Raw genomic sequence first — 25,255 nt, 5'->3', positions numbered from 1 at the left:
ACAGATCAAGCGCGGTGCGACGCTGTAGTGCTTCGGTACGTGTCACTGGTCTAGAGAGGCGTTGGGGGAGAACGGCAGAGAGAGACGGGACGACGTGGTGGAGGTGGGCAGAGAGCAGGCTGCAGTGAGCAAAAGGGGACTGAAGGAGAAGAGTCACTGCAGCATGGCAGAGAGCTTAGAGGGTCATGAAGAGAGGATGGGGTGAGCCTGGGAGGGAAATGGTACTGCTGGGGAGAGAAGAGAACAGGGTTGGGAAATGCTTCGGGCACTGGATAACAAAGTGACACAATCTTTCCGGAGTAAATGCAGCTTAATTATCTCAGCACTACTGTGTGTCCTCTCTTGACCCTCCCTGGCAGCTGACCTCCTCCATGTTCGCACGCATGGAGGAAAGGCATTGGCGGCTCTTTGTGTGGAGAAGACACTGGAGAGATTCCGTGGTCCAAAGACTAGACAAAATGGGCTTGTACTCAGCTGAATGGCCCCCAAACCCTCCGGTGGGTGAGGTCATGGCCTCCCCAGCCCCTGGCTCATTCAGAGAATTGTCCCCGGCTCAATAAATCAATGAATTGATTCATTAAATAAAATGCTGGAAACTATTCCCAGCACAAGCTAATGGGCTCCACTCTTGCAATAGAGGGAGTATCTTTTATCTTTGGGATAAAATGAGTCACCGAAGTCTGCGGCACGGGGGGTCCAAGGATCATCTCTGTGACTCCCTCTAAAATACAGAGCTCGGGCTTGGACAGAGGGGCCGGATCCTGGTGGGCTGGAGTCACTGCAGCCTGAGAGAGAGCTTTGAAAATGGTTTTCAAGGCAGATCCCAGAAAGCTAAACCTAGTAGCCTGAAACTGGCCTACTTCTGGCTGCTACGACACCTCTTCTTTTCAACTGGCCCTAAGGGAACCCCCCATGCTCCTTTACTTTCCAGATCATGGTGGTGCCTCCCCAGTCAGCAGTCGCTGTGCTCATTGGGAAGGAAACCTTTCCTGACAAGCTTCCCCGGCTGATTTGCGACATACCTTGAGATAACACCGTGCATCTCTGCGGTGACCTGAGCTGTGCACACTGGAGCTGAAGCGCTGAGATGTATTTGTTCGGCGTGCCTATTCCAGTGAGGGCGACCGAGGCGTTCCTGGCGTTGGATGCTGTTGTCAGAAAGAACCAGCCTGTGACCTGTCCTCCTTCAACAACTCCCAGAGCATGTTCCAGACGCTGACGCTGCGTAAGTCTTACACTGCATTAAAATGCTATGGAAGTGCTGGTTTCACGCACTGCACAGTGCTGTCCAGCATCTGCATTGCACTTTTCCTGACGTTTGCACAATGGCGCCGACCTAGCAGTGCAAGTTGTGCTGCTTTAGCCAACCTACGGATCTAGCTCAGGTTTTTCCTCTAGCCCCCACCATTGTAGAACTGAAACTTGATGGGTGGAAGCTGAGACAGAAAGCCTTTGTCTAAGCAAACACAGCGTGCTTAGCGGTTAATATAGTATTTGACCCACTCTACTATCTATGCCCTCGTTACAGGGCATGTGGCCTTTCCACTCGTATCCAGTGCTAAGTGTTTTGTACACTGTTGCTAGTTAGAATACCAGGAATAGGATTGCCCGAGTCTGTAGCCAAGGTGTGACTGCTGCAGTGTAAGAGATAATATGACTTGAGAACTTTGGAAGCCAGGGCGTGGTGCTCCCCAAATGACCCTTTCCAAAAGCTCGACGACACAATGCACGCAACTCCAGCACAATCTGATTTGTTTCAGCAGGAGCATGGGAAGTGGCAGCTGCAAAGAAGAATCACTTTGGTGTCAATTAATGCACATGAAAACGACACCTCTGAACTGCATTTGTCCCTGTGAGAGGCACAAAGACGCTCACTCATTTGATAAGGTGTTTCCCGAGAGCTCTGAATTGCGCACATTCCTTTCAGAAAGCTGGAGCCACAATCTGCCTGGAATGAGAGCAGGAGAGCCATGGATATTGTTGATTTTCTGCAGCGAGCCGGCATGGCAGAGCTCATGGCAGATTGTACAATAGAGATTATGACTTGTGAAACTCTACAGGTTTTTGAACTCTTCCTTTTTTCCATCATAAAAAAAATGTAATCAACCCTAAGAAGCCCCGACGGTCTGTAGACAGCTGTATGGTAAATAGTTTACAATATAGTCTGTCTGGGGATTCAAAGTTAATTTGGAAAGAGCCAATATGGTTATTCAGAGTTGTCAAGCACAATTAAAACATACAAACTTCACAGAAGCAGAGTGATAGCAGCATTCACCTGCAGAAATGTGCTCCCACAGTCTAATCTGCTCTCCACCCTCTCTCCATCTTCCCAAGAAAAATCTCCCGGGCACAGCGTGAACTATTTATTTTGAAAATGCTTTCCCATTACCGACGTGCTCAGAAATAAATCCTTCCATGATGAGACTGATTTTTCCCTCCTTCCCACTCCACTTTGGATCTGTCCCCATGAAAACATTTTGTACTTTGCACATACTCTGCCAGATCTTCAGCTGGTATAAATCGACATAGCTTCACTGAAGTCAATGATTAGGCCAAAATGTTCATAGTTTCATAACGTTTAAGGCCAGAAGGGAACATTAGATCATCTAGTCTGACCTCCTATATAACACAGACCATTAAACACCACTCAGCACCCACACACCAAATCCAAGAACTAGAAACAAGCCCGAAGTGTTACAACCCTCGGGACACTAAAGTATTGTGTTCCATAGGCAGAAAACAGAAGAGACTGAGGGGCACTGATGCGGTGGAAGAGAATTGACTGGATGAGATATGCCTCCTGGATCCTAGCAGGCGATCTGCACCTCATGCTGCAGAGGAAGGTGAAAAAAATCCCCATGTGACCCTGGGAAAAATTATTTCCTGACCCTGAACATGGTGATCAGTTTGAACCTGAGCATGTGTGCAAAAACCGACCAGGTAGCTAAAACAGAGGATTTTCAGATTTTTGCATCAGGGGAAAAACCCTTCCTGACCCCTTCAGGCAACTAGCTGAAGCCCTGAAATTAGATTCTAGTTATTATCGTAATAGTTATACTCCTAAACCCAGATTTACATAGAAGTAGCTGGACAGACTCAACACTAGCAGTCAGTGGTTCAAAGCTTCTGTCTTCAATCTGCATGCCAGTCAAGGAGTTTAAGTTTCTGGGGACCACTGTTCTTCCTGTAAATTCCAGTGTTTGGTGACAACAATGCTTGTGAAGCTGTATTTATTTTATACTTCTTGCGTGTGCATCTTTCTGTTACAATGAAGTGAACCTCTTTTTCTTTGCAGGCCTTGTTCAATCCGCTAAGAAAGAATATTATTTTCTAGCAGTCATTTAAAAAAAATACCCCCAGGGGCTCATTGTTGTTCCTCTCTTAGGGTCTGATCCAAAGCCTGAGGAAGTATTTCCACTGACCTCAGTGTACTTTGGCTCAGACCTTTACACCCAGATTTACACCCGTGCTTACCTTTGCGCACTGTCACACCAATAACATTCTGCACAGTTCATTAAGTTGAGCACGAGCATGAGTCTGCGTAGGATTGGAGCCGCACATTGCACAGCAAGACCTGAATCTTGTTCCTTCTGTGAAGTGCTCTCCCTTAAACACTGAGACCTTCTTGGAGATCCCACCTAATTAACTCCGGTCTGCGGTGGTGTTTGTAACAAAAAAAGACCTTTTGGTGACATTAATTCAACTGTAGGGTTGAAATATAACTCCTGAGTTCAAAGGTTAAAGGCACATAATTCCTCTGTGCATTTTAGGGTTTGGTCCAGCACTAAGGAGCAGCTCTCAAGCCTGACTTTGAATTATTTCAGGGGATGGATTATTACCTCTTTTGTACATTGCAAATTTGAGGTTGTTTTTATTTTAATGGATTAGTCATCCTTTGTAAGGGGAGCAAAAGGATAAATCATAATAATGTGGGTTTGAATTAAACTCCTAAACTTCAGCCCCCTAAGCCTAATAAGATTAGAATGTGCATACCTCAATACCACATGAAAAGGTCGTGTTCCCTGCCTAGAATATTTCAGCAGCATGCACTGAAACACATTCTGCTGGTATCCTGCATGAACTTCCAATCGCACCATATTAAATTGGATATTAATGAAACCTTCCAAGGGGTGCTTATATTAATTCCAGAGAAACACAAGACACACCTCGAGCCAGAATCCAAGCCTTTTTTTTTTTTTTAACTTAACTATTCACGGCTTTTTTTATTTGGGAAACTGGGCAAACCACAGTCTGCTTTAAGGAACACAAACTAGCCCTGCAGTGACTTGGTGGGGGAAAGAAATGCTCCTGAGGGATTAAATTCTCCTCCATGCAGTGGTCAGCACAATTTATGCCCTACTTACGTGCGGCTCGGGGTGCATCGGCCTTGTGCTGACTCTTGCTTGGAACTAATTGCACAGTTAGATATTTACCTGTGAAGGCCCCAGGTTTGCAACCGCTCTGCTTTAACTAAGGCGTTGGCTTAAAAAGAGTTCTGCAATGTCGTCATGGGGCCTTGGGCTTGGAGTGCTAGCTAAGCCTGGAAACCGCCCAGGTTGATTATGCTAATAATGCTTTTCCATAGCACGTTTTCTTAGGTGGGATCCCAACGTGGGTCACACTCTTTACACATGCAGTTTTGCCACCAAAATGTGGAGTGGAGGGGGAAAGGAATTTGGGCCACGGACATTGGGGCAAATGCTTCTTCTTTAATGTCCACACACAGCACATGGGTCCTTAGTTACTAAGGTTTTTAATGGTGCTCATCTTACCTACCAGAGACGACTGAACGCCTGCATTGATCTTGACAAGATTTATTTATTCGTAGCCTTTATTTTTCCAGTTTACCCAAGGTGCTGATCTCCATCTTTCAAGGCACAGGCACAAGCAGCTTTAAAACACATGCATTAATAGTCTCTGTTTACACAATGTCAAAAGATGACACGTCAAGGGCCTCCAGCTTGATCCGTTAGGAAAGCACCTGAGTAACTAGAGTCCGAAAGGCGAGCACATGCAACCTTGTTGGACCGAAGGCAGAAGGAATTTCCAGAGCTGACAATTCCGGTGCTCACACCGTTTCATAGCCTCGAGATGAGTACATTTGGGGTTTATAATCTCAAGTAAAGCACAAAGAGAGATACGGTTTCAAGATTCCTCTGATGGATTTACTGATCAGACCCAAGACTTTCAACTTCACCTGGAAATTCACCGGAAGCACATGCAGGCCCTAAAGCATGGGTGTAAAATGCTTTCTGCATGAAACCCTATTATGTTAATGGGGCCGTTGGCAGAGAATCCTGTACCAATGCTGCATGATCCATTTCTGCATGTTGGACAAGTTGGCCCAGTAAATTAATCCTCAAATCCCACATGAAAGGTATCTCCACTCAACTCTATTGAGTGCTTTCCCTGGCCACTGTGCAAGGAGCTTGTTTTTTCCTGCTAGCTTTTGGGGTTGAAGATAGATATAGATTGAAGACAGACATTCGTTTACAGATATGGATCATCCTAAATGAACCCCAGCTGACCAGGAAGTAGCAAAGCTGGCGAATACCCTCCTAGATTCCTGACCAGGAAGTGCTGCTCACCCACACTCTGAGAACAAGGACACTCTAAGCTGTCTCAAATTGGACATCCGAAATCACTAGTCACTTTTCAAAATCTCAGTCAGATTTTTGGGATTTTCTGATTCTGCCTCAATGCATGTGCATGAACAATCCCTTTGACAACACTGGTGACTGTGCCGTCCATCCAGGTAAGACTTAGACGTAATCCCCAGATAATATTTTTTTCGTTTCACCTATATTCAAAGGCAGTATAGGAATTTATGTGCTATGGTTTTTCTTCCGGTCAAATAGATTTGCAGAACACTAATGTACTTAATCTGGTATAAAAGATTCCTTTTAAAGGGATTGATGGATCTCAATAAATAATGAGCTCAGTGTCTGGGACTGCTTCAGAGATATTAGACCATGAAACAATTTAAATGGCTGTTACTTAATAATAATAATTAATTAATTAATAATAAAGCTCACTACCATATACTGCAAAAACAAAACAGAACAACCAACCAACCAACCAACAAAACACAGTACCTGTGGGAGAAAATCTGAAGCTGTGCCTACAGGAAGAAGGACCATTTTAAACTGCTGTCTAGTCGTACCTGAGCATGCTGCCTGTTTACACACATTTGCAGCAAGAAGGCTGTATTTGAAGCAGAGAGCCAAGAATTTGTGTCTTATTTCTGTGAGACAAAACAAATGTTATGAAAGTGTTTTTATGCACAGTCTGTGACTTGCCAACTGGTCCAGCAGGAAGAGACAAATCTGAACTATTCCTGCTACAGGGAGGCATGCAAACAGAGCAAAAACAAAGCAAAAAAAAAGGCATATTTTAAACGGAGATCTATAGCGCTGGATTCCCTGCTCAAGAAAATTAAGGATGTCATTTGCAATCAAGATCAACACCGGGTATTTTCAACAGCTGGAGCAGTGAGAGGTTCTAATGCTGTAGGGACCCACTGAGGCGAGACTCATGTGAATAAGCAGGACTGGAAAAGTTGAAAACTAAAACCGAAGGGCTGAGAAAGTGGTTATGCTGCTGGAGAATCATTTTTGAGTAAACAGAACTTGATACTGTTGCTGTTCCTAACGCTCCCTTTGACGCCTTCCTCTCCTGGTGTTGCTGTATCTTTGATGTCACCTCCTACGTTTGGAACAGCTTCCCTTTACCCGTGTGGACAGAACCATTGCTTCCTTCCTTCCTTCAAACGCCTCCTTGGAAGCCATTTCTTTTGCAGAGCCCTTCAAAGCTGACCTTATGTCACATGATGTTCCCTGCACTTGTCTCCTTGCCTGAAATCTTGTCCAGTACGTTGTATTTATCGCTTTGAAACTCTGTGTTTTGGAGCCAGGACGCTGTCTTTGTATGTGGTCAGTAAAATTCCATTCAGATTCCTGGTGCTATATAGGAAACAATAATAACTGATGGTGTGTGTGTTCCACTGCTTTCTGCTGAGTGAAATCAGAAGAGGTCATCTCGGCACTAGAGACCCGATACTGCTTAATTCTAATCAAGATTCTCCTCGATCACCAATGGTAGCCTGTGCTTTTGGAGCAGAAGGTCTGAGTTCTATCTCCAGTGACGGAAGCTGAGCACTGGACGTGTGTGCAAGAACCTGGCACGTAAAACACCACATGGAGTGCCCTCCCTTCTCCAATGCACACATCTGCCACCCCCATTTGCATCCCCCCCCCCCCGCATAGTCCTTTAGAGCCTGGAACAAGGGGATACCCAGACCCGGTGTGGATATCTGCACATCAGTCCAACACAGCGCCCAGGACACTTTCCTTGCTCACAGCCACGTCGTAGCAGCGCCAGTGTCTTGCAGGCTGGGCGCATGCGAGACCTGCGGGCATTCTGAATAATACTAGGAAGACATTCCTGCTTCCCTGCCCAGGCCTGGCTCCGAGGGGGCTTTGGGAGCTGCAGCTGCAGTGCCAGGTATTATCGTCAGTGGGGAGAGAGAGAGAACTGTGTGACAGACTCCTCTGTGCATCGAGCCAGCTCCAAGCCATGCCTCTCTGAAGCCCTGAACACCCAACCCCTTCGTTGCCATGAGGGCACCTGTTCGGAAAAGTCCTTCAGCCTCCACCCGGACGTGCGATCAAAGTGGGGTGCCGGCCTGGTGCTGCAGTCTGCACAGGCAGAGTTGCCTCCCCATGTGCTCTGCAAGTAAGACGGGCTCCCTTCTCGTCCGTGTGTGCCAGAGAACTGAGAATTAAGGGGTTCCTTAATCTGGCTCAGGAGCTTCTCCGGCCCACCTCACGATGGACTGAGCGTGACACCCCCCCGTGAGACAGGGCAAGGCTCTTACGTCCATTGTACGAGGGGAACCTGAGACACAGCGCCACGCAGTGACTTGCACACAGGGAGCCTGAGGCAGTGCAAGAACTGAGCCCTGGTCCCCCAAATCGCAGGCTTGCACCCTAGCCACTGGGCCATCCTGCCTCTCTTCCTTTTGCTTAACTACATAGCTGGCAGACTCCTTCCGCCACCGCTCTGCCATCCTTCTCTTGCTATTTCCCCAGCCCTCTTTTCATGGTTCCGTGTGAGGTCCATTTCCCTCGTGGCCAGGCTTCCCTGCGACAGGAAGGGCTTCCTATGCCCGCCAGCAACAGAGCACAGTAGGCAGGCTGCAAGGAGTCCCCTTTATGACGTGTTTTGATGTCTTGGGGGAGGTGAGGGGGTGCTGTGTACTGCTTGCCCGTTCTATCTGCTCACAGGTGAGGCTTTGCATGCCAGCAGCTTGCAAATTGTTTTGTGGCATGTGGAAAAACCAGAAGGCGGAAACTGGACTTTGTGCGTGTTCATTCCTAGGCGTGCCTCAGACAGAACCCACCAGGGGTGTGAATTTACACAGACCTTTCAGGAGATCTGCCCTTACGGCAACTGCCGGACCGGGGAGTGTTAAGCACTTGTAGGTTTCAGAGTAATTTTTAAAAGCTGCTGTATTTCCTCTCTGGCATTCAAAAGACCTGACTCTTCATGAGGGATGCTGAACGAACAGATGAGGTGAAGGTAAGAACTTAGCACCTGCATGAAACAATCAGCTGTCACTCACCAAGGCTTCCCAGTGAGGCCATCCTTACACATACGCGCAAGAACGAGCCAGAGAAGGTGGAAGGAGCTGCAACGTTTGTAGCTTGTTTGTTTCCCCCCAAAAATGGCCTTCCTTCCTTCCTCGTACATGTGAGTCATCCACAGTCTGTATGATGTGAGCAGCGCTCTGCAAGCCACCTCTCTTGGACACTTCAAACCCAATGAAATCAACAGAGGGAGATAAAGGGCCTTCCCAAGTCCCCTTTGGTTTGGGTCCCTGCGGTATGAAGTTTGGCGCAGCACCAACCAACTATGCTTTTCTCTCTGGGTCTTCAAAGCCCAGAAACAAACGTGGACCTTGTATCAGACCAAAACAAAATACACTGCTTAGCACCCCTTGGGCAGAGTCTGATTGGAGCCGGGCTGTTCTGAGGGATCTCCTCCTGGGGACACGTTTAGAATTGTGCTATCCGGTGCGAAATAAAGATCAGCTCCTTGGAAGAATCTTTATGAGACAGAGATGAAAGTCATGGCTGGGTGAGCAGATTCCAGAGAGGAGAAGAGCAGAGCAGCGTTCTTTCCCTCATTCCTCTCCGCCCCCCCTGGCCACACACAGGCCCGTGCAAGTGAAAAACAATCCTTTGACCTGGTTTTCCGATGTTGGTACAATGAGTAAACCCATGGCAAGGCATGCGAATTCATTGCATGTGCAAACCCCCACATCTGTGCGCACCTGGGCATTTCTGCGTACAAACCAGGAAGATGCACACATCTGAGCACACAGTTGTGAGTTTGCATGTGCATTTTTGGAAACATGCACTTCCTCCTCACCGTTCTGTGGAAGTCCCAGGGCTGGCTTTGCACCACCCCTCCTTTGCTGTTTACAGTTCCTTTGTTGAACAGGGGTCTATTCTAGCCCCTCTTTTGGCTAAGCTTTAAACTAAGGTATCCAGGATCCTTCAAGATACTCCAATCTCTAAAACGACACCTTCAGCAGAATCAAAATGAAGAGCACACACTGCGAGGTAGGGCGTATTTCATTTAAAAACACTTTTCTGCCGTGCCTGGGCAGAAGAATCATTAACAACTCTTGGCACTGCCAAAGCGCATAGGTTCTCAACCAGAGGGTCACGACCCCATGGAAGGTTGTGTGTATAGATCCGAAGAGGAAGAGACCATCCTACCTTTCCTAATGGATGGGACATTTCCGTATTGTAACATGGGCTCACAGACTGGAACCACTGTCACAGAGTAACCTGCACTAGCTGAAATTCACTCAATAGGCAGCCTGAGAGGTTTTGGAGGAAAATTGAGCTGAGCTAGAGAAATAGGTCACCTTGGACACAGTCAGCCTGGAGTTCTGTGATACTTCCAGGACTTGATTTGTATCTCTTCTTCCTCAAGGGCATGAAAAAACCATCTACCCTGGGTACAAGACCCTGATATAGTACATCATGTTCTGTTTCAGGTTGGGATCCAGGAACATGCGCTCTGTTCCATGGTAAGGCTGATGGCAGAGAAGTCCTGACAGAGGGCATCGGTGCAGATTTTTAACTGACAAATGTCTTTGTTCCCCAAAATATAATTTCCTGAACATGGGACTTAGGCTCCATTATTCAACAAGAAACATGAACCTGAACCCAAACCCTGGATCTCTTTCTGAGCAAAACGAGTCCAAAGGCCTGGCTGTTCTGTTTTCAAACTGAGACCAGCTGGCTTGGCTGAGTCTTGGAGCCAGGAGGCTGAGTGCAGAAAGACAGGGTGAGGACTCTGCCTGGGGGACAGGAGAACAGCCCTTCCCCAAAAGTTCCCATATGCCTTTGCAGAGTAGGGGCAGGGGGGACCCTCAGTTCGCTTGGAGTCATCCTGAACAGCTTGTGGGCTGTGTTCAACAGCTGCCTACTGGGGCTCCTTATCGTCGTTGTCAGTAAGATTTGCTTTGTGTCACTGGGAAGTCGATTAGTTCACCAGCACACTCTCTTAACAGGAAAATAACTGGAATAGTAATTAAATGTTTAGCAGAAACGAGACAACACAGAAGGATAAGCATCTGCAAGGTTAAAGCCTGTCTGCTTCTTCACTCTAGCTTTACCCGTTGGAATTCAGCCAGATTTAACTCCAGTGGTGATAGGCATTTGTTTCTCTACATTAGCCAGAGATAATGCGATCACAGGCCTGGGGCCCACTGCAGCTTGTCCCTCGTAGCGGCCGCTGTTTCCAATGTCTTCCAGTAGCTGCCCATCAGTGCGCCGTGTCATCCCCTGCTGCATGTTGCTTTATGGCGGCACGAAGGTCTGATCCCAGTCCGGCCAATTGTGACTAAAGCTCGCATTTATGTGCAGAAAAGGAGGGCAGAGGATGCGGCTTTCATTTGTGTCCAGTCAGCCAGTTGCAGCGCCGGTGTCTCTACAGGTGGGCAGGGCCCGATTAGTGCATCCGATAAAAGCTGCCACCCACGCACCATTCTGCATGCGACTGCTGGGCCGCCCTGCATAGCAAATCGGTGTTGCTTAGTGGGGGAATGGCAGGGGCCCACAGGAGCTGTTCAAACCAAAGAACACGGAACAGCGGGCTCCCCTGGGGGCGTTGTAGCTGCGTCTGATGTAGGGCGTGGGGCATGCCGCCCGACTGGGTTTAAAGGTGAGCTGTGGCTGGAAGAAATGCAACCTCGCGCCCTCTCTCCTCTGGTGATGGCCTGCAAAGGCTTGGTTAAAACATTAACGGCGAGTTTTTCTTCTCGTTTTCTCATTATCAACGGAGGTCTCGTCTGCCTGGGAAGACTCTCTGGCGACTGGAAAACTAGAGGAGGAGACTGAGCAATTGTGAGAAGGGAAGCCGAGCCCTCTGAGCCACGTGGAGTCCGGCGCGGCAGCCAGGTGCCACCTCAGCCCTGCCCTGGGGGAGCTCAGCAGAGCCTTCCTGACCATATTCCATCATCTGCAAAACGTAACGTGTGCGGCTTCTCGTTTTGCTGCCTGAGGTAGACGGCGTTTGGTGTGTAGGTGGAGCTTTGAAGAGAACAGCTCGTCCCTAGTTCCATGACTGCTTTGTCGTCCGCCCAGCCACAAAGCAGGTGGGAGAGGCTCTCAAGAGATCGAGGGGGTGGGCTGAGCAAGTCTGCAGGAGGAGTCCTAAAAGCAGCTGAACCCAGGTAGGAGCAGTGGGCTGAACGTTGGCGCGGCGTTAATGATTTCTTCATTAGTAAGGCCATAGCTTGGGCATGGTGATCACCCCCACTCCTGGGGGAAGCCACTAGCCCCTCCTGGGATCTGTGTCTGTGTGGGAAACAGGGCATATGTACAAAAACGTTGTCCCTTTCAGAAGTGTAATGATGGGGAGACAGGAGGTTTGCCGAGGCCACAGGGTCTGGGCTCACATATTAATTCCCTGAGGGCTAGGAGAGGGTGACCTGGTTTGGATAAAATAATAATTACAGTTCATAATACTAAACCCCAAAGGTGAACATTCGCTAATGATAGGAGCTGAGCCTGTTTTGAATTCCAAACACTTTGCAGAATTTAACTTTTGACGTCGTACTTCCAGCCGAGACAGGAAGCAGAAGCGAGAGGCAAAGACCGTCACTGTGAGATTCGCCACCTGCCTGCCAATGGAATGCACCAGGAATCGCACAGAACAGCCAGTTTTCCAGGGATTTCCAGCGTGGCCCTGCAGGCACGATGGGTTCAGATGCAGTTTGGAGAAGTATCCACACACCTGGGTGCTTCACTGATGCTCTGGAGGTGCGCCTACCCCTGAGCACCTTCCCAGCACATCGACAGCTGTGTTAACCAGCATCCCACTGTCACTGCTGCATAATTGTGATATAGGGCATCTCAAAGGTATTCTCAAAGGATTCAGCAAAGGTGCAAAGCTGCTATTGAAACTATGCAAAGGAAAAAGCCCTTCTCCTGCTGGCCCCTTTGGCTTGATTTCCTGAGTAATTTATGTACAGCATAATCTATTAAATAATTAAAGTCCAGCGCTAGTCACTTCCCCTTATTTAATATCCTAATCAAAGGAATTTAAAATGTGCTTCTCTTGAAGTTAGGTCAAGCTCCCTTTTTAATGATGCAACCTTAAAGGGACTGTGTTTTGGACTCCGACAAAATGCTGTTAAGCACAGAATGTTAACAGGCCCAACGTGTGTTGTAAGCGATGACTTGGGAAAGCCCTTACTCTCTCAACTAGTCCTTACTCACATGAGGCGTCTCACTGGTGACGACATGTGTGGCTGGATCTGTGGAGTTGGGTCCTATGGCCCAGATCCGAAAAGGTGTCAAGACGACAAACTCCAGCGTTAGGTACCCAACTGCCTTTGAGGATCTAGGCCTATGGAGCTGCACTACACCATGTCTCTTTGCACTGAGAGCCAGTGAGACACAGAATGGAATAATCTGTGTAGATTTTATGGACGTTGCAATTCCGAGCTTTCCTTGGGGTGGCGCTATTTCTCCAGCATTCTACTTGTGGTGTCCACCCCCGCTTGACGCAGACCTGTTATTTAAAACAGCAGTCCCTGGTGAGGTGAAAGGGACGTTGCTAATTCTGCTGCCTTACTGATCCACATTTAGTAGGATGCTGCATGTTGCATTCCTGCAGAACCTGTCCTAATATTATGGCATATTTAAAATCATGCCACCCTTCTGCTGATTACCATTTAGGAGCTGTCAGTCCAGTCCTACCCTCCTGTCAGCAAAGGAAAGCAATTACTTTTAAAGGAGTGTTTGCCTGAAACATCCAACTTTGTAGCAGGTGTTGCTGAAAAAGAGTTAAGTGAGGTCTGCTGATTCACTTAGGCAAGTGGCTGTTTCTCTGAACTAGACATATGGGACATAGCAAAGCTTGTCTAGGGGAGTGAAGATCTAGGGTGTGGGCTGAGCAGTATGAGAGAGGAACCCTAGGAGCAACCAAGCTTAGGGAGAAGGTGTGAGCTGAACTTTGATGTACTATTGTAAATTTCTTTGTTAATAAAACCAAATGCCATGAAGGAAGAGAACTTTAAATCAACACTGGGAGCTTTGTTGTAGAACGCCTTAGCAAAGGCTCCTGCTCACAGTGAGGCGTTTCTTTCCTGCTGCCTGACTCACACTTGGATAAATGAAGTCTAGTTATTAGGCTATTTATCTAGTAGCAGGAAAGGGCACTTATTTCTCCATGATAACAGGGGCACACGCTGGTGCATCTAATCTCATCAGACTGCAGTACATGAAAGGAGCTCCAGAACAGTGTTTACAAAAGTTTACCATAGTTTATTCTGCTGTGTGTCAAACAGCACATGCTGCAGTTTATTCCAGTGGGTCAAAGCTATTACCAAAACACAGGGGCAGCCTGTCCTAAAGATGACAGTGTATGTGAACCTAGAATTGGGGGCTGACTAATTTTTTATTTGCAAAATCGCACTGATTACCCTGGTAATCAATAACGTCCTTCCCTTTCATGCACCGGATATTTTTTTTTTAAAGATGCATCCATTTAATTTCCATCTTAACTTAGATTCCCCCAATGAATTTATAGCCTCTCTCCACTTTTATTGTTGATACAGATCTTTATCTGCCCTGGACTTATAACTGACATTTAAATTACACTGCAAACAATGAATCAATATTTATGGATTACTGGGCCAATATATTTGCCAAACGAGTTGTTATGGGATTCTGTCTCCCAGCAAACAGGGCAAAGAGGTCAAGGTCAAGGCTTTGTCTAATGAGGAATAGGAACAGACAACAGCTGCCAGCCTGATATTGACTGTTTAATAGGAATGCATCCATGTTAGTCATTTAGTTTAACATATTGAGCTCTTGGTTGATTTTCTCATTCTTATTTTCCCACTGATAATCGTTCAGAATTTGAGACAAAAAGCATGTTTTTCCCCTTCCACAGCCACCCAGAATATCACTAGTATTTCTTAAGAAGCAGGAAGAAGACAGTTTTCCCCCGACCTGTAACACTCACACAGCGTCTCACGCGCACACACATAATGCAGCAAATATAAACTCGGTTCCTGGGGTTTTTTCAGGGCTGTTTGCAGTGTAAGTTATGGAGAGTAAATATGAATACCTGGTCCAAAGTGGTGTTTATCAGTCAATACTGGCCATACATTTAACCTGAAGAAGAGCTCTGTGTGATCCTGAACACGTGTCTCTCTCACCAACAGAAGTTGGTCCAATGAAAGACGTTACCTTATCCATCTTGTCGCTTTAATAACTGTAACCTACAGTTCAGAAAACAAGACAAGCAATCTCTTATACCTAGATTGTTACAGACATTTTCTGGCTTTGGAATACTCAGATTTCAAATGTCTGTTTGTGTAGTTGCTCTCATCAGCTGAAATCAGATGTCAAGCTGCCAACAGAGCACTTGATTATCTTTTTCTGTCCCTCTTGCTAATCATACAGCATGTTTGTTCATAGATGATGGCTGCTGATCTTACACCAGTAATAGCAACAGCACTGATAATTAGTACTTTGCACTTTTATACCACTTTCTATCCGAGGATCTCAAAACATTTTATATGTATTAATGAATTAGGCTTCACATAGTTCATGTGAGATAGGGAATTATTTATTCTCACTGTATTGATGGGGAAACTGAAGCACGGTGAGGTTAAGGAGCTGAGTTTCAGAATTAGGCCAATGCAATTAAGTGTGCAAAATTGTGAGTTTAATGGTGGGCTTAATTTTCCAATGTAATTTCTGCACACACTCCTGCAAATCAGGTAATTGCACAACTAGCCATATATTTGCATGTGCAATTAGCCAGCTTACTTGTACATGCATAGTAACTAAACACATAACTCAGATGTGTAATTATATGCACAGTTTTCACTCCTAATAGTGTGGCTAATATTAAACATTGGGCAATCAGTGACTTACTGCAAGGTGACTCAGGGATCATGCTGGGCTAGAGCATCCATCCCCTAGTATTCACTTCTGTGCCCAATCACTAATGCCACTGCTTTCTCCCACATTGTGTGGATTTGGGTGTGTACGTAGGTGTATAGAGATATCCATGGCAAAAGGTTCAGCTAAACATCCAGGGAGCCCACAAAATGTCCATGAAAAAAGGTATCTAGGCATGCTCCATTCCAGTAAAAAAATAAAAAAAGCAGAAGCAGCAAAACAATGGGGGAAAAAACCCTATCTAACATGAGTGTTAGTATCTGAACAATCAGTCACTTTGGGCAAAGGTTCTGTTCGGATCTAAAGCAATCAGCACCAGGTAATCCATGCATAGTATTCCCAGCCTAGAACTCAATTAACTCGTTCTGGTTTAAAAGAGTTTTTTTACAAATCTGTCCCAACATCAGCCTTGCCCAGTCACCTCCGGCCAAATGCAAGAGCTTAAGTTCAAAGAGGGCAACAAATGTAATAAAATGAAAATTGGGGATTCAGTTTCATGACACTCCTTTAAAAAGATGTGTTTATCCCTCTTGTTAAATGCCAGATGAATAGTTTAAGGCCTAAATTAGTTTTGCCCTCTCCCATTCATTTATTTACATTATAATAATCCACTGTCTGTGAATTGTGTCAATTATTCTTTCCTCTTGGCAAGCCAAGAATTCTTTGTTCCTTGCTAGTTTACAAAAGTGAAATATAGGTGAGGTTTAGGACCTTTTAATCCTCCTATGTAATTACTGCTCCCTACAGACACCACAGCATTTTACAATCGCTCTGCGTAGCTGGCAGGCTCAGATTAGCACACAAAGTCGCTTCACTTCATCAAAGGTTTCCTTATCTAACCCAGGCAGCAAAACAACAAATGATCCACAAGTCTCAGCGGACCCAGTGTTTATTTGACCACCGCTGAAATAAATAAATTTGCTCTAGACAAACATGCAAAGGACTGGAAATTTCCCTGAGAAAACTGTATTTGGCAGTCATGTGGGTGGGAATTTTTGAGAGCATTAAGGGGGTGCTTTTGAAGTGCTTTTTTCCACATTTTACGAGACCAAATGAGGATGAAACCAAAATGACATGAAGAAATAATCCTCCATTCAGCCCTGAAAGGATTATTCTAATTACTTTGATTATTAAAGATCAGACAGATTTTTTTCAGCATATGAGCATAAGTAAACCAAACCAGAAATACAAATCCTCACTGGGAATTGAAGAACGTCTTAAGTAAACAGAGGGAACAAATGAGCTCTGTGACAGATATACAAGGCTTCTGTCTACAGCCTTAATCAGACAGGCCTACCCCTGGTTTACTGGAGGCTAGGCTTTTGTGAGAGCTTGAATAGGGGCTAAATATCCCTTGAAATCAGAACTCTTTGGCTTCGTGAGTGTAGAGGCCATATAGTCTTGCTCTTTTCAGATGCAAATGCAAGTGGTTTTCTCCTTTATCTCTGTAGTAAGATGCTGGTGTCAAGCCGGGCCTCGATGAATAAAACGGAGAATTTATGCTTTATTGAGATCTATTTTTCCCCCCACTAAGCCTCATTCCTCACTCCCTCTCTCTGCACAAAAAAAAAAAAAAAAAAAAGCACAGATGGTCTCTTCTGACCTGCTATTTATCATTCCAGCAAAAGCTTAGTCAGTGTAATGCTCCACAGCAATTCATTTAAGGACTCTGTTTGTTTCTGCTGATGAGGACTGTTAATTTGCACAGCAGTCTCATTAGGCCTAAACCACCAATTAATTTCTTTTGTTCTCATTAAATGGCTGATTCATAAACATTTCTGCAGCAACAATGGACTGCTCAAAGCTGCAATTCAGCCACCCTTCATCTATTGGCCGAGTATAGATTGCGGGGTAGCAGGTAATTCTTCTGAAGCCCGCTCCAGAGGGCCAGTTGGTAACAATGGGTTCAGTTAATTTTCTCAGGCCCAATCCAAGCATGCAAAATAGTTCGTTAAATACATACATCTTGCCAGCAAACAAATAGCTAAGCCGAGAAACAAGTGTTCTTGAATCCGTTAGATTGCACTCACCCAGGCTTGGGCTGAACAGGACTAGATTCAAGAAACTCTTTTCCAACAGACCAGGAGACCAAACAGAAAGAATTTTTCGTGTCATTTTCAACATGTCTAAAATGAGGGGGGTTGTCTCTGTTCCATTATGGTTTTAGCTGATTATGGGTGTGTGCGGGCCAAGAATATCTTGTGGTTTGTGTTTTCCAGCTCGGTCAAGCAATTTGCAGCCACAGTGAAGAGTCCTTGACTGCCGCTTAGCAATTTAGTGCAAGAAAGTGTCTGCTTTTGTCGAACAGTGATGCAAGGGCAGCTATTTAACCTCATTTGACATTCCTACAGTGAGTAAAATACCCAAGGTGAGGCTACAAACCAGCTTCCCAAGTAAATAATTAAGTAAAAATCCACACACCCAAGATAACCTCTGTGCAACAGTATTACATCCAAATCTACATTGCGGTCAAACTGCTTTCTAGATGAATAGTTTCTCCCTCCGTGTATTTGCTGGAATTCATTTGCATAAGAGCTTTGGCGGTGCATTAGACCTTGCTCTTTCATCCATGGATCTCAGCGTGCTTTACAAAGGAGGTCAAGTATCATTAGCCCCATTTTAAAGATGGGAAAACTAAGACATGGAGCAGGAAGTGACTTGCCCAAGGTCATTCAGTGAAGTAGTGGCAGAGCTTGTGAGTCCCAGTCTAGTGCTTGGTTTAAAGCACTGGGCTTTTGAGGGGTGGGTGATGAGGAGCATGCAGGTCCGAAAAGTGGCGCTACTAAGTTAGTTAGAAACACAAGGCTTACCATCCTGGAATGCATTTTCTGTTTTGCTGTTAACGATGATCCCTTGCAATACTTTATAAACATTTCCTCCTCTTTTCAGTACCCACTTTTGTTCCTTTGCCAGCGGCCAAGAAAGCTGGTGCACAGCAAATGAACAAAAGAAAGAAAGAGGAGTCAGCAACGCTGCCCCTGTCTGCCAGCGCATGCCTTGGCTGGATCGTTGCCCCGTGACATTTTGGAGGCACCCACTGAATTTTTTTCCATCAGCTTCAGATAGTCACCGCTTGCTGTCATTTTTTTTTAAACTAGTGCTAATGCCCAAGGCTTCTTAGGCTGCTGCTGTCAACAACTCACGTCATGTTAAAATTAGCCAGGTAGGAACATTACACTTTACACAGCTGTGTCGTGAGGAGACCGTGGCCATAGTGGCCCTGCAGCTAGCTGGAGTGTGGTGCCCACGGACAGCTGTTGGGAGAGCTTACTGTCTTTGCGAACCCTGCCCGCTGCTGAGCGTGACAACCGAGCCTCCCGCACTAAAAGGTATCGGTCTTGTGCTCGGTGAAGTCAGTGACAAGACGTGCATTGGCTTCAAGAGTGCAGGATGCAGCTTGGAGAATGGTTTCTTTGTCCGATGGGTAACCCCAGCTTTTGCCTAAAGCTAAATCGAGCGCTCCGTTAATCCCAACTGTGGCCAGCATCCCCTCTGTTACCCTCCTAACACCACTCCATGTCCACTGGAATCTGTATTCAAAATTAAATCATGCTCCCTTTGATCCTTTGCTGAAGTATACCATCTACCAAGATGTAGGTTATTTATGCCCATTACACAACGGAGGTAGGTGTAATTGGTGGCAGACTTCACCTTCGTGACGTAGAAGCACCAGCTACTAAATCTGTCCAGGTTTACATGCGCTGGCTTTTTTAGAAACAACCCAGCGCAAAGGCTGTCTCTGAGCTGTCACATTTATATCTTTCACGGATGCTACAAAGGTTCAAGCATGGAAAAGTCACTGGACGAGGAAAAGGCTCATTACAACACAATTCGCTTTTACAAAATCATCCTGTGATTCAGCCCTGTGAGCTGAGTTTCTTCTGATGTGATCCAATTGCACCTCATTGGGCAGCTGATGGGACTACAAAACAGCCTCCGGGCCTGTCAGAAGCAAGACTTAAAGGGCAGATTGTGCTGGGAGACAACCCAGCTCAATTTGAGCACATTTTTCCAGTCGCTAAGAGCACTTACCATCATGCTATGACCTGCCAATGTTCCGCTGAGTTGTGTGAGAGTGTGAGAGAGAGAATATACCCCAGCAGGTTCCTCAGACATTTCTCCCTATTTAACTGGGTCTCTTCTTTAGGGGATCTTATGCCAGGTCATGCGGGTCCTACTCAGCAATGCAGATCCATCTTGAGTGCACCAATTCCCAGTGATTTCACAGGCACATGAATGTCCAGCTTTCAGACAAGAAACTCAAATACACAGTCACAGTTCAGGTTCCGATGGAGGTGGCTGTGCTGGACAGATACGTGTGCTCACGGCCAAAGTTTTGCATGAGCTCTCAGCAGAGGTATGAGATATGTAATAACTCGCTGTTGCGCTGGTGTAGTGCTTGCCATAGAGACTACTCTCGTAATTTACAGTCCTGTGACCCAATTCTGAGCTCCCATATGCCTGTGCAACTCCCACTGAAATCAATGGGCGCTGCAGGCTGGTATCTGAGCTTAGAAATGGACCGTCCTTGGTTTGCAGGTAGTAGTAAATGCCTGCCTTCAAGTGTATCGTACAGCTGTCCGTGGCACAGCGTCCTTTGCCCGCACGCAGTTCTTGCTTTCTGAAAGCCCTGGTACAAACTATGAAGCATGTAGGCCGTGGTAGCCTGGGTGTCTTGTGACCTATTAAACCCCTCAGAAAATGGACGCTTTGTCGTATTGGACATGCCATGCTGAACCTGCTGCCTCTCGAAGGGTCTGTCCAAGAATGTCTCTGAACCAGATGGCTTTGGGATGGGATGCCCAGAAATGTATCTGCCGGGAGGAGGATCCAGGGACATTTCTGTGCATAGTGGGGTATGAGGTTGTTTTGGGGGAGACCGGGCAATGGAAATCCCTACCATAATCCTCTGGCCCCAAACACTGAAGTAGCACGTGCAAGCGGAGGTGGGGTTTTGGCCTGTTGCTGCAGACCCCGTCGCACTTTTCTGTACAGATGGGCAGTTTCTGGTCGGTGAAGAGAACTCTCCAGTGGCTTGACTCGTGAGGTACAACGTTTTGAGAGAGTGGCGGGTCCAGCCAGCAGTAAACCACGCAGAATATACAGCATACTCCTGGTAACACTTGTAACTCATGCTGCTTACTGTGTCCTTTTGTGCCTTGAAAAGCCAGTGCAGCTAATGTCCCCTCTTACCAGTCAGTTCCACAGAGCAATTCGTTGGCGCCTTACCACCGCAATTAGTGTAAGAAATCTCCCTTGATTGCAAGTGTTTGCTAAGCGCCTGCATTTGACACTTTCCCTGGTTTAGGTGCGCCCCGCTGAAATGTTTTAGCATCCATAATACCGACTCCTTCTAGCACAGTGCTAGCGTTCCCGTTTAAGGCTGTGTCTACACGACATCATTTACGGCGGCGGCGCGTCTGGTGAAGCTGCTCTAAGCCGACTTGAGAACTCCTGCCTCGGTGAGAGATGGTGGCGCTGGCTGCGGAAGACGCTGTCCCGCTGACATCCTGCTTTCCACGCCAGTTCTCAGCTCGGTGTGAACTACGTCGCTCAGGGGTGTGCATTAGTCACACCCGGAGTTATCCCAAAGTCATTCGTAGCGTCTAGGGGGGCCATAGGATGAATACTGATGGTGACATATGTGAAATCCCCCCTTCTAGCGGTTCGCTGCGGGGAAGGGAGTTGCTGCCGTGTTTTCAGGGCCCTGTGTGACACTGTCTGTGTTAACTCGGGGGCTACGGGGGTGGAGCCTTTCGTCTCCGTTTGGTCTGGATGCTTTCAGGCGGGTGATGGGCTGCAGCAGTGCGTGAACGTGGAGGCCGGGCTGGGTGCAGAGGGGCTAGCTGGGGCCAGGAAAGGCTGGCAGGAAGCTGTGGGAGGAAGACGGGGCAGGCGGAGGGAAGGAGGAAGAAGTGTCTGGGTCCAAGGGAGGGTGTCGGGAGGCGGAGCAGTAGAAGTGAGTGAGGAGGGCAGCCGGACCTACTTAAAATGGCTGCCACCATGAGCGTAGCAGCCATTTTAAATCTCTGCTAGTGTCTGCAATTACAAACCTGCCACGTGTCCCAGGCACGCCTAGAGACTGAGGTGGGTCTGGGGAAGTGACACGTCCCTCGTTCTCCCCATCAGGAGAGAGAATCATCGAGGCGTAGATCTTAAGGCCGGAAGAGACCATAGTCTGACCACCTGCATAACACGGGTCATAGCGCCTCCATCATCCAATGACTCCTGTGTCCAGCCCAGTAACTAGAGCATCTCTTGCAGAAAGACAGCCCGCCTTGATTTGAAGCCACCAAGGGATGGAGAACCGACCACGTTCCTCACTAAACGGCTCCGGTGGCCACTGTGCAAAGTTAATATCCCGTCAGAGAGGTCAGTCGTGATCGCAACAATCCCTGTCCGAAGGGCGACTGCTGAATTAGAGGGAAGCGAATGTTCTTGCATGGAAGTGTCTCACGAAAAACAAAGACAAACATCTCTGCAGCACCAGTCAGCTACACGTTCTGAGTCCTGCCCTATAATTACCAGCTACACTGATGGGGAAATAATGGGTTTGCCACCCGACAGAACATAGAGCACATATCATTATATTCACAATAAAACCGCCCAGCTATTTATTGCAACATCTTGTCTGCAGCGTTGTTGGAGCTGTGTCTGCCACAGGATAGCAGGGAGACAAGGTGGGTGAGGGAATCTCTTTTATTGGACCAACGTCTGTTGGTGACAGAGATGAGCTTTGGAGTTTACACAGAGCTCTTCTTCAGGTCTGGGAAAGAGTGTCTCAGTTCAATAAAAGCTCTGACCGCTAGATTAGCGTACGTAGCTTGCTGTAATGAACTATACAGTCAGCATCTTTATTAAACGCAGGATTGTTAATGTCTAGCCAAATTCTGAATTGACTCTGGTAGAGCTGGTGTTTAGCTGGGATGCTCTGAGAGTCGTTCCTGGATCTGGAGAAGAGCTCTGTGTAACACGAGAGCTTGTCTCTCTTGTAGAGAGATGCTTGCAGAAGATTGTGATTTGGAGACACTCCCTAGCATGGGACAGTGTTGTGTGAATTGGGAGATGTGCCCTACATCAGATCTAACGTGGCTGCACACCTGGGAATCACGCCTGTCTGTGTTAGTAAAGTTTTGTTCCTCACTCCGTCAATAGTGTGGTCTTTAATAAACCCTTGAGATCGTTACATGGTGTCAGCACTAGTGGCGAATGAGTTCGGAAACTACAAGGGTTTGGAGGAAAACTCCTGCACTTGCAACTGAAAACACAGACAAACACAGGGGAGCTCTGAAAACAAAAGACAAAGGAAGCCTTCGGCAAGTCAGTGAAAGCTCGAAGAATGGAAGTTTTACGACCTCCTTCCACTCTGCAAATGTCAGGCCGTGTTGCAGGGAAGTGGATAAAGTTTAAGCAGCGATTTCTGTTTGCCATGGGGGCACAGAACAAAGATGAAAACCTCAAATCTGCTGTATTTTGACATGTTGCGGGGGGAGGCGGTACTGGATGTTTATAACAACTTTGAGTTTCAGGAAGGTGAAAGCATGAATGTAAATACAATACTGACTAACTCTGAGGAATATTGCATGCCAAAAAGGAATGTGATGTTTGGGAGGCAGCGATTGCTCTACATGCATGCACAAACCAGATGACGCCATAGAGCAACATGTCACAGCATTAAGGAAAAGCAGTAAAACCTGTAACTTTGGTGGCTTGACCGAGTCTCCGCTCACAGACAGTCTCATTTGTGGCATTACAGACAATGTGTTAAGAGAGAGACAGCTCAGAGCGGAGGAGTTATCTTTGAATGAAGCTCTCCAAATAGGAAGGGCCCCCGAAACGGTAAAAACACAAGTCAAACAGCTGAATTCGCCAGAAGGATTCATGCACCGAGGAAAGCAGCATGTAGCCAGAGCGGATACTGCCGCTGACAGTGAATGAAACAATCGTTCCGCTGAAACTGGACACAGACGCGCAGGTTAATATTCTATCTGCACGCGATTATGAGAGACTGGAAAGAAAACCTAACCTGGAACCAACAAACATAAAAGTAGGTGGATATTCTGGCACCAATATACCAGTGCAAAGATGATACTTCGCTAGCGTTGACCATAAAAACACCATCTAGAGGCTCCCTTTCATTATAGTGCCACAGGACGTGATACCAATTTTGGGCCTGGCTGCATGTGAGAAACTGAATCTGGTAAAAAGGGCGCTCTCGCTACAAGATTATACGGCTCCTGGCTATGAGGCAGTCTTTCAGGAATATCAGGGCCTGTTCCAGGGATTGGGTTGCTTGCAGGGTGAACATACAATCCGGATAAACAAGCAGGTCCCTCCAGTTATTCATCCATGTAGGAAGGTGCCATTTCCACTCTGTGATAAACTCAAGGCTGAGCTGGGTAGGATGGAAGCAATGCATGTAAAACAAAGAGTAGGGGAGCCAGCGGAACGGGTGAGTTCCCTAGTCATCGTGGAGAAAAGCACCATCCAGTTACGCATATGCTTAGATCCCAGAGACCTCAACAGGGGGAAACAAAGAGAACATTTCAAACTACCAACCAGAGAAACGATAGTTAAGTGTGTTTCCAGGACTGGGGCCTGAGGTGGGAAATTCTTTAAGACCGAGACAGCTACCTCAGTAATTAGTACTGTTATTGATAGGCCTGAGGCACAGAATGCAGAGCTGAACGTTGCCAACCTGGGGGCGAGGAAGGGGGCAGTGTTGAACCCTACATTTTGCATCAGGCCGATTCTGAACTGGCTGGAATATCCTCACAATGAAGGCCCACACCAGACCAAACCAACTAACCTTTTTGATACAACTCTACCCGAGCAGTCGGCTAAGAAGAGCTGTGGTTAAATATCCAGCCAGCCAATAAACCAGGCCTAAAGAAAGCGCTATCTGCACTCTAACAGGGTGGAGAGTAGGTGACCTCCAGTGCGTGTTTGTTATATAAACATGGGTTACAGGCTCGGCCTCCAGCCATGGCCTGGCCAGGAGGTGGGATTATTGCCTAATGATTACAAAGGAGTTGATGATGTTAAATAACAATTGCTTATTGTTTCTGTTGGATTTGTGAGGATTTATGGTGTCATCATGGCCTGACAACATAAGCAAACAGCTACTCAAGAGCATGCCCACAATGAGCACCCAGCAGCAAAAGAAAGGGCCGTCAGTTCACTGGAAATGAATGACAAAAACAACACAATCACACGATTCAGCAGAGATAACAAAACAAGATTTACATGTTCCTTGGTGCCTCTCTGGCTCCTTCCAGAGACACAGACAGACGATGCCCTAAACACAACCGACCAAAAGGGAGAAAGACGTGCACACCCGGTAAATATATATGGGGGGAGGGGCTGAGTCTTACACGGGTGTAAACCAAGAGTAACGCCACTGAAGTCAGAGACTTTACACCAGAGTGAAAGAGGCGTGAGTGAGATCAGACTCAGGTTTGAACAGGCACAGCCACCAGAGATGACACCAACGGGTGGCAAGAGGTAGTGGGCACCCCCCTTCCCTCCAAAACCAATCCTATTTCCTGCTACCCCCGCCCCGACAGTGTTTATGTTACTGACCTTATCTATCCCCATTCTGGAAAGTAAGTGGTGCAAATGGCTTGCTCTCCCATAATGGTCTTTAGCATCAGCCTTGTGACAATGACAGCAAATACTTACATGGAAACTGGTAGCCGGGACGTATTGAATGTACCTGTCTTTTAATCCAGTTTAGCAGATGAAAGTAATGAGGC

At 46.8% G+C, this 25,255-nt stretch overlaps 1 long non-coding RNA gene across 6 annotated transcripts in view; it reads left to right on the top strand.

Moving 5' to 3' along the window:
- The window catches only part of LOC137158002 (uncharacterized), a 339,725-nt gene extending 322,737 nt beyond the window's left edge, over positions 1 to 16,988 (top strand). For 4 of the 6 annotated variants that reach the window (XR_010921267.1, XR_010921265.1, XR_010921266.1 and 1 more), the window contains 3 exons: positions 932 to 1,225; positions 2,733 to 11,752; positions 12,145 to 16,988. This is a non-coding gene — a long non-coding RNA (uncharacterized lncRNA). Of the gene's footprint in view, positions 1 to 931; positions 1,226 to 2,732; positions 11,753 to 12,116 lie in introns of all 6 variants that reach the window. The other 2 variants (XR_010921269.1, XR_010921270.1) reach the window with 2 other exon arrangements.
- Positions 16,989 to 25,255: the final 8,267 nt, after the last annotated feature.

Source organism: Emydura macquarii, unplaced genomic scaffold, assembly GCF_026122565.2.
Source record: "Emydura macquarii macquarii isolate MOO-44397 ecotype Brisbane River unplaced genomic scaffold, CSIRO-AGI_Emac_v2 contig_1644, whole genome shotgun sequence".
NCBI lineage: Eukaryota > Metazoa > Chordata > Testudines > Chelidae > Emydura > Emydura macquarii.
Note: the sequence above shows the minus strand (reverse complement) of the source record. Positions and strands in the feature narration are given on the sequence as shown.